The sequence below is a fragment of the Nomascus leucogenys genome, unplaced genomic scaffold, assembly GCF_006542625.1.
Source record: "Nomascus leucogenys isolate Asia unplaced genomic scaffold, Asia_NLE_v1 Super-Scaffold_249, whole genome shotgun sequence".
In the NCBI taxonomy this organism is placed as follows: Eukaryota; Metazoa; Chordata; class Mammalia; order Primates; family Hylobatidae; genus Nomascus; species Nomascus leucogenys.
This window is the reverse complement of record NW_022095768.1, coordinates 2,649,580-2,658,951: the sequence shown is the minus strand read 5'-3', so window position 1 is coordinate 2,658,951 and position 9,372 is coordinate 2,649,580. Positions and strand designations below refer to the sequence as shown.

Sequence of the window (9,372 nt, the reverse complement as noted above, 5' to 3'; positions counted from 1 at the left end):
GCTCATGGTTCTGCAGCTGCACAGGAAGCCATGTGGCATCTGCTTTTGGGGAAGCTTCAGGAAGCTTCTAATCATGGCAGAAGGCAAAGTGGGAGCAGGCACATCACATGGTGAAAGCAGGAGCAAGAGAGAGCAAGGTGCCACACTTTTATTTTATATATATATATATATATATATATATATTTTTTTTTTTTTTTTTTTTTTTTTTTTTTTTTTTTGAGATGGAGTCTCTCTCTGTCGCCAGGCTGGAGTACAGTGGTGCGATCTTGGCTCCCTGCAACCTCTGCCTCCTGGGTTCAAGTGATTCTCCTGCCTCAGCCTCATGAGTAGCTGGGACTACTGGCGTGCGCCACCACACCCAGCTAATTTTTGTATTTTTAGTAGAAGACGGGGTTTCACTATGTTGGCCAGGATGGTCTCGATCTCTTGACCTCGTGATCTGCCCACCTTGGCCTCCCAAAGTGCTGGGATTACAGGTGTGAGCCACTGCGCCCAGCCTATTGTTTTTATATATTTTTTATTTAATATTTTTCAGATTGCTCAGCCTCTCGAGTAGCTAGGATTATATGCGCCCACCACCATGCCTGGCCAATTTTTGTATTTTTACTAGAGATGGGGTTTCACCATGTTGGCCAGGCTGATCTCGAACTCTTGGCCTCAAGTGATTTGCCCACCTTGGCCTCCCAAAGTGCTGTGATTACAGGTGTGAGCTACCATGCCCAGCCAAGGTGCCACACTTTTAAACAGCCAGGTCTTGAGAGAAGTCACTTGCTATCATGAGGACAGCACCAAGGGATGGTACTAAACCATTCATAAGAAATCAACCCCCATGATCCAGTCATCTCCCTCCAGGCGCCACCTCCAATACTGGGAATTACAATTCAACATGAGATTTGGGCAGAGACACACATTCAAACTATATCAGGGATTAAATCATATTATCTTTGTAGTGGAGAAATTCCCCAAACTCTGTAAACTAACATCAATGTAGTCATGAACACATAATATTGAGATGTGATTGCAGAAGTGAACTCAACCCAGATCTCCTAGGAATAACAAAGATAAAACCCAGTTGAAGATGAGCTCATAATCCATAATTACAAACACAGGAGAAAACAATCCTGCAGGAGGGAGAGTCAGCAGACACAACAAACTGCAGGATGAGGCTCCCACGAACAGCAATAATGATCAGATACAGATTAGAGACTTTGTTTTAAAGAATGAAAAACGCAAAAGAAGGAATGCAAAGCATAAGAAAATAATATGATACTTTGAAAAAAGTCAGCTTTAGAGAAGGACCAAACCAATCTTGTAGAAATAAAAAAATAGGTTTTATTTATTTTTTTCTTAAAATTTTCATTATTTTCTCTGGGCACGGTGGCTCACGCCTGTAATCCCAGCACTGTGGGAGGCCGAGGCAGGCAGATCACCTGAGGTTGGGAATTCGAGACCAGCCTGACCAACCTGGAGAAACCCTATCTCTACTAAAAATACAAAATTAGCTGGGCATGGTGGCTCATGCCTGTAATCTCAGCTACTCGGGAGACTGAGGCAGGAGAATCGCTTGAACCCGGGAGGCAGAGGTTGCGGTGAGCCGAGATCACCCCATTGCACTCCTGTCTGGGCAACAAGAGCGAAACTCCGTCTCAAAAAAAAAATTATTAATTATTTACGAGTAACAAAAGCCCAATATGTGTTAACATAAGTAATTTTTTTGAAAAATAGCTATTTTTCACATATTAAGACTCACAAAAAATAACTATTTTTCTAAACAACAAGAAAAATTCATTAGTGAGAAGAGTCCCACTGCTTTACTTTTTTGAGACAGTCTTGCTCTGTTGCCCAGGCTGGAGTGCAGTGGCGCGATCTCGTCTCACTGCAACCTCCGCCTCCCGTGTTCATGCCATTCTTCTGCCTCAGCCTCCCGAGTAGCTGGGACCACAGGTGCCCACCACCACGCCCGGCTAATTTTTTGTATTTTTAGTAGAGATGGGATTTCACCATGTTAGCCAGGATGGTCTTGATCTCCTGATCTCATGATTCGCCTGCCTTGGCCTCCCAAAGTGCTGGGATTACAGGCATGAGCCACTGCGCCTGGCCATGCTTTACATTTTTGCAAGTCTCTTTAATGTCTAATGGTAGATGAAAGCTAGATTCTCATATCTACTTCTTTATTCAGCCTGTTATATCACACCAGATAGCTTCTCAAAAATTCCTCTGGACACTCATGAGAAAATGAGAGTGCAAAAGATAAATTATGTCTTAGTGTTCTAAAAATAGCTTTGACCTAGAATAGAATACTCTTCAAAGGCTCTTGAAGACCCCCAGACCATACTTTGAGAACCACTGCTCTAGACGAATGTCATCATTTTACAAATAAGGACCCTGGACCTCAGAGAGAGTAAATGAGAAATCCAACATCACACAGCCTGTCAATAGTAGGATACAGACATTAGACGTTTTGTCTCACTTCTCTGGGTTTAGGTTCTCAATTGGAAACCTGGGAAATACACCCTAATGGCCTGTCCTATTCCCTGTAAGTTGCAAAGGCTGTCACAATATATTACCCCCAACCCACTTTTTAAAAATAAATTAATAATTTTAAAAATAATTTAAATTAATAAATCAACAAACTTGGTAAATTTTGTAACAGGCATACTGTGTTTGAATCTAAACTACAATATTTGAATTCTGATTTCTATTTGAACAGAACACTAAGGCAAATTCGACTGCATCCTATTCCATGGAAGCTAGTAATGACAAACTGCACAGTAAATATCATAGATAAATATGGAAAGCAGATTACCCATAATATCAGTATTTATCATATATCCTGTGTCTGAAATACAATTCAATTATACATATTTCAGAAAAATGTTATCAAGTACTAGCTGAAAGGGTGGTGGGTACATTAAGAGACTGCAAATAAACTGGTGATCACAAGAACTTTTTTAGATAAAATGGAGTTGCACCGAAATGTAGATATTTATAATTCCCTAACCCGACCTTATTTTTGTCTTTTAAAGAAAACCAAGAAATCTTCTTGGCCACCTAGAAATGATTTCCTTTGTATCCTACCAGATGGTTCAGATCTTCTTTAAATGGAACATAGTCTTGTTCTTTTGAAGAACACAGGGCCCAGAAGGAGGAAATTGTTCCCAGGGAACCCACTCCCAACTTTCATTTTTTTTCAGGCTCTACATTCTTTGGTTCTGAATCATGAGTCACGTCCACTTCTCCTTTCATTAATACAGTAACATAATGGTAATTCTCCTTCTCAATGAAAGAATTCACAACTGAGGCAAAGCGAACATTTTTCAGGTGAAGAGCTTCTTCCCAGGTTTCCCTTTGAGCACATTCTTCCCAGCTCTCACTGAACTCCAAATGACCCCCAGAGAGCTGAAAACTGCCGGTTCCAAACGACCCTTTCCTCTTCCCCAGGAGGACAGAACGCGGATGCTTGCAGCTGGTCACCACAACTCAGACTTTGACTCTCGGCGGCCGCCCCTGCGGCTCCACGTTGGCTGTCATAGTGCAAGCAGGAGGACCAAAAAATATGTTTTAAGTTGGTTAACATTAAAGTTGAGTGAATGGGCTGGGCGCGATGGCTCATGCTTGTAATCCCAGCACTTTGGGAGGCCAAGGCGGGTGGATCACTTGAGGTCAGGAGTTCGAAACCAGCCTGGCCAACATGGTGAAACCCCGTCTCTACTACGAATACAAAAAAAAAAAACAAAACCCCAACAACAATAACAACAACAAAATAGGCGTGGTGGCATGCGCCTGTAGTACCAGCTGCTCAGGGGACTGAGGCCAGAGAATCGCTTGAACCCAGGAGGCAGAGGTTGCAGTGAGCTGAGATTGCACCACTGCACTCCAGCCTGGGCAACAGAGTGAGACTCTGTCTGGAAAACAAAACAAAACAAGTTTAGTGGATGGATTAAGTAGCAGATTAGAAAGAGTTGATGATATAATCCAGCAACTATTAAATGAGATTAAGAAAATTCCTTGTACGGTAGTATGGAGAGACAAGGAGCTAGAAAACATAAAAGATATGGAAAAGAGATGCAGATAGTTTTACACAGTCCAATAGAAATATAATATGAGATACATACATACATAATTTAAAATTTTCTAGTGCCAACCTAACAGAAAGTAAAAAGAAACACAAGAAATTAATCCAAAATATTATTTCATCATGTAATATAAAATCATGAATAAATATTTTATATTCTTTTTTTCCTACTGTCTTTGAAACCCAGTGTGTATTTTGCACTTATACCACACGCAGCTCAGTTTGGACTAGCTAGGGCTCAACAGCCATATGTGGCTAGTGACTACTATACTAGACGATGAAGATCTAACTTACATGTAATAAGATTTCCAAGAGAAAAGGGAGACAGAGAAGGCAATATTTGAAGAGATAATGGCAGATAATTTTCCAGGATTACTGGGAGGCAGGAATCCTGAGATTCAGGAAAGCTGGTGCATCCTGATCAGGATGTAAATATTTTGTAGTGAAGCTGATAAAAGCTGAAAACAAAAAATTTGTTAAAATTAACTACAGGGAAAAGATAGATTACCTACAAAGGAACTTCAGTTAGACTGAAGACAGTCACCTTTAAAATGTTGACTGAAAAGTTACAATGTAGGAATTTTATACCTACTTGAACTATCAATAAAGAGTGAGAGTAAAATAAAGTCAAAGACAAGGTTATCATTAACAGACTTTCACTAAAAGAGAACAGTAATACAATTCAAATACGATAAGGTGTCTGGAGGTCTGGGGAGATGTGGCAGTATGTGAGAGAAGGGTTCCCCAAAAGAGATAAAAACACAATGTATATTTTCCTTTTTTTTTTTTTTTTTTTTACTATTTCTCCCCCTCTCCAGAGCTCAAATGGTAATGAATGCGTAGTTATGGAGTCAGCACTAGTGTAGAACTGCAAGCCTTAACTCCTTGTCATAGTGTTAGGGAAGCAGGAGCCTAGGAGAGCCAGAATAAGGCCATTTTAAAATCAACTCCGTCTTTTTTTTTTGAGATGGAATCTCCCTCTTGTTGCCCAGGCTGGAGTGCAGTGGCACAATCTCAGCTCACTGCAACCTCTGCCTCCTGGGTTCAAGCGATTCTCCTGCCTCAGCCTCCTGGGTAGCTGGGATTACAGGTGCCTGCCACCACGCCTGGCTAATTTTTCTACTTTTAGTAGAGATGGGGTTTCACCATGCTGGCCAAGTTGGTCTTGAACTCCTGACCTCAGGTGATCCGCCCGCCTCAGCCTCCCAAAGTATTGGGATTACAGACGGCCAATCAACTCCATCTTAAAACCAGCAAGACACACCACACGCAGTGGCTCACTCCTGTAATCCCAGCACGTTGGGAGGCTGTCTAGGCAGATCACCTGAGGTCAGGAGTTAAAGACCAGCCTGGCCAACATGGCGAAACCCTGTCTTTACTAAAAATACAAAAATTAGGCCCAGTGTGGTGGTGGGCACCTTTAATCCCAGCTACTCGGGAGGCTGAGGCAGGAGAATCGCTTGAACCTTGGAGGCAGAGGTTGCAGTGAGCCAAGATCGCACCACTGCACTCCAGCCTGGGCAACAGGAGCGAAACTCCGTTTCAAAAAAAAAAATTAGCTGTGTGTGGTGGTGCACGCCTGTAATCCCAGCTACTGGGAGGCTGAAGCAGGAGAATCACTTGAACCCGGAAGGCAGAGGTTGCAGTGAGCCGAGATTGCGCCATTGCACTCCAGCCTGGGCAACAAGAGTGAGACTCTGAAAAAAAAAAAACTAGCATGACCCATGGTCATAAGATGTTTATAGTTGAGGAAACAACCTAAAGATTACCTGCAAGGACAGACTTCTACAAAAACAGAAAAGCCCAGATGTCCCAATACCCATAACAAGATTTGCTTTCAAGATAATTATGCTTTTTTTAAAGATAGTTATGCTTTGATGTACTTACACAGTAGAATGTCAAGGATAGGTTTCTTTAAATCAATACCATAATAAATTTGGTCATGCTGTCTGCCCATCTGCATGTAGGCACAGCTTAGTTTAGTATTTGTATAGACAAAGATCCCTATAGAAGAAAAACTTAGACTATGTATTCCTCCACTTGCTTTCTGAGGACACTCTATTCTATAGTGAAGTAGCTTTCAATAAACTATTTCTTCTCACTGCACTCCGATTCTCCTTGAATTCTTCCCGGTGCGAGAGCCAAGAACCTTCTCTTGGGGTCTGGACCAAGACTCCTTTTTCCGGTAACAATAGGGTAGGAGAGAGAGGAGAAGGAGGAGCATATATGCTTGTATTGGCAGGATAGTACATCATAGTATTCCTCTATTTGCTCAACTTTGGGATACAAAATGTTTAGAACAGTGAACAATCAAGAACTATATAGAAAAAAATTGTTTTGGAATATAGAGTAGCATAGGGAAGATTAGGGCTGTGTAGCATGTTTGGGGGTGGCATGAGGACAGAAAGAAGCATGACAGGGAGGGGAGGGAGATGAGACTGAGGGTGAGGAAGCTTAAGATGGGAACTACAACTGACAATTGATCACCACTGTATTACTATGAAAATTATCTGTTGGGCTGCGGGCAGTGGCTGATGCCTGTAATCCCAGCACTTTGGGAGGCCGAGGTGGGTAGATCACCTGAGGTTGGGAGTTTAAGACCAGTCTGACCAACATGGAGAAACCCCGTCTCTATTAAAAATACAAAATCAGCCAGGTGTGATGGTGGGCGCCTGTGATCCCAGCTACTCGGGAGGCTGAAGCAGGAGAATTGCTTGAACCTGGGAGGCGGAGGTTGAGGTGAGCCGAGATCATGCCATTGCACTCCAGCCGAGGCAAGAACGAACTCCGTCTCCAAAAAAAAAAAAAAAAAAAAAAAAAAAAGGAAAATAGAACTGACAATTGATCACCACTCTATTACTGTGAAAATTATCTATTAAAGATTCATTTAGCCCTCCAACTGGACTCCCTGAGGAAGGGGAGTAGTGGGTGCTAATCGGCTAATTTAATCGGCAACTTAATTGCAATTTTAATAACTGCCACTGATTGAATACTTATATATGTGTCAGTCATAGCACTGAAGTGTTCTACTGTCTTTAAAAATTTAAACTTCAAAGCTGGGCACAGTGGTGTGTACCTGTAATTCCGGCTAGTTGGGAGACTAAGGCAGGAGGATGGCTTGAATCCAGGGGTTGCCTTGGCAACATAGCAAGATCCTGTCTTTTAAAAAAAATAAATTTCAACAAATCTGTGAAGTAAAATTTTAAAATTGTGGTGAAATATGAATAACATCAAATTTATCATTTTAACCATTTAAAATTATACAGTTCTGGCCTGGCGCGGTGGCTCACCCATGTAATCCCAGCACTTTGGGAGGCCAAGACAGGCAGATCACTTGAGGTCAGAAGTTCATGACTAGCCTGGCCAACATGGTGAAACCCTCTCTCTACTAAAAACGCAAAAATTAGCAGAGCACGGTGGCGAGTGCCTGTAGTCCCAGCTACTCAGAAGGCCGAGGCACAAGAATCTCTTGAACCCAGGAGGCAGAGGTTACAGTGAGCCGAGATCACACCACTGCACTCCAGCCTGGGTGACAATGTGAGACTCCATCTCAAAAAACAAAACAAAACAAAACAAAACAAAAAAAAAAAAAGTTCTGTGCATTCCATACAGTCACATTATTGTACAACCATTAAGTAAACTTGATTTTTAAAATAGTTTTACTGATGATCAAACTTTGTATCAGATAGTTTAAGTAATTTGACTATTAGTTGGTAGCAGAGATAATATTGAGCTCCATGTTTGTCTGACTTCAAATTCTGTGCTCATTTTCCATAGCATGTAGTCCTGCAGCCTTTTGGAGGGAGATGAAATTGGCTGAAAGTGAAATAGGCTGGGCATAGTGGCTCATGCCTGTCATCCCAGCACTTTGGGAGGTCAAGGTGGGGGGAATCCCTTGAGGCCAGGAGTTTGAGACCAGCCTGGGCAACATAGCAAGAACTTGTCTCTCAAAAAAAGAAATCAGCCGGGCCAGGCACAGTGGCTGACGCCTGTAATCCCAGCACTTTGGGAGGCCGAGGCAGGCGGATCACGAGGTCAGCAGATCGAGACCATCCTGCCTAACACGGTGAAACCCTCTCTCTACTAAAAATACAAAAAATCAGCTGGGTGTGGTGGCGGGCGCCTACAGTCCCAGCTACTCAGGAGGCTGAGGCAGGAGAATGGCATGAACCCAGGAGGCGGAGGTTGCAGTGAGCAGAGATTGAGCCACTGCACTCTAGCCTGGGCAAGAGAGCAAGACTCCACCTCAAAAAAAAAAAAAAATCAACCAGGCATTGTAGTGCATCCCTATAGTCCCAGCTACTCAGGAGGCTGAGGCAGGAGGATCACTTGAGCCCAGGAGTTTAAGGCTACAGTGAGCTATGATCATGCCACTGCTCTCCAGCCTAGGCAACAGAGCATGACTCTGTCTCTAAAATCCTTTTTTTTTTTTTGAGACGAAGTCTTGCTCTGTTGCCCTGGCTGGAGCGCAGTGGTCTGATCTTGGCTTACTGTAACCCCCACCTCCTGGGTTCAAGTGATTCTCCCGCCTCAGCCTCCCGAGTAGCTGGGATTACAAGCGCCTGCTACCATGTCCAGCTAATTTTTGTATTTTTAGTAGAGACAGGTTTTCGCCATGTTGGCCAGGCAGGTCTTGAACTCCTGACCTCAGGTGATCCACCCACCTCGGCCTCCCAAAATGCCGGGATTACAGGTGTAAGCCACTGTGCCCGGCCTGTCTCTAAAAAACTTAAAATTAAAAAAAAATGTAAAAATAAAATTTACATTAAAAAAATTTAAAAATTGACGTAATAAAATCACAGACTGTGTTAAATGCTAGGAAGGAAATAGAGTGATGTGATGGTTACTAGATTGAAGGCATAAGAGATTACTTATGATGGGATTGCACAGAAGGCCACTTTGTGGAAATGACCTTTGAGCTGAAACCTTTGAGGGGAAAATATAAAGGCTTTGAAGTGAGAAGGAACGTGGCATGTTTGAGACAAAAAAAAAAAAAAAAGAAAAGAAAACGGAGTCAGCTGAGCAAAGTGTGTAAGGGGCAAAGTGATAAGAGTTGAAGTTGGAGAAGTAGGCAGGTGCCAGATTATGCAACACTTCGTGGACCACAGTAAGGAGGATGCTAACCAGACTCTCACAAGGCCAGAGCATTAGAGATATACAGAGGAGGTACAAAGAATCTCAAAGTGGGGAAGAATGGCATGGTAAGAGGGCAAGTGTGACATTGAGAATGTCACATTTCTGAGAATGACTTTCATTTTAGTAATACTTACATTTAGGGACATTGTTAACCTATCAAT

At 42.5% G+C, this 9,372-nt stretch overlaps 1 pseudogene; it reads right to left on the bottom strand.

Annotated features, from left to right (window-relative positions):
- Positions 1-2,696: 2,696 nt before the first annotated feature.
- Positions 2,697-3,619, bottom strand: LOC100600130 (annotated as a pseudogene).
- Between the last annotated feature and the right edge of the window lie 5,753 nt (positions 3,620-9,372).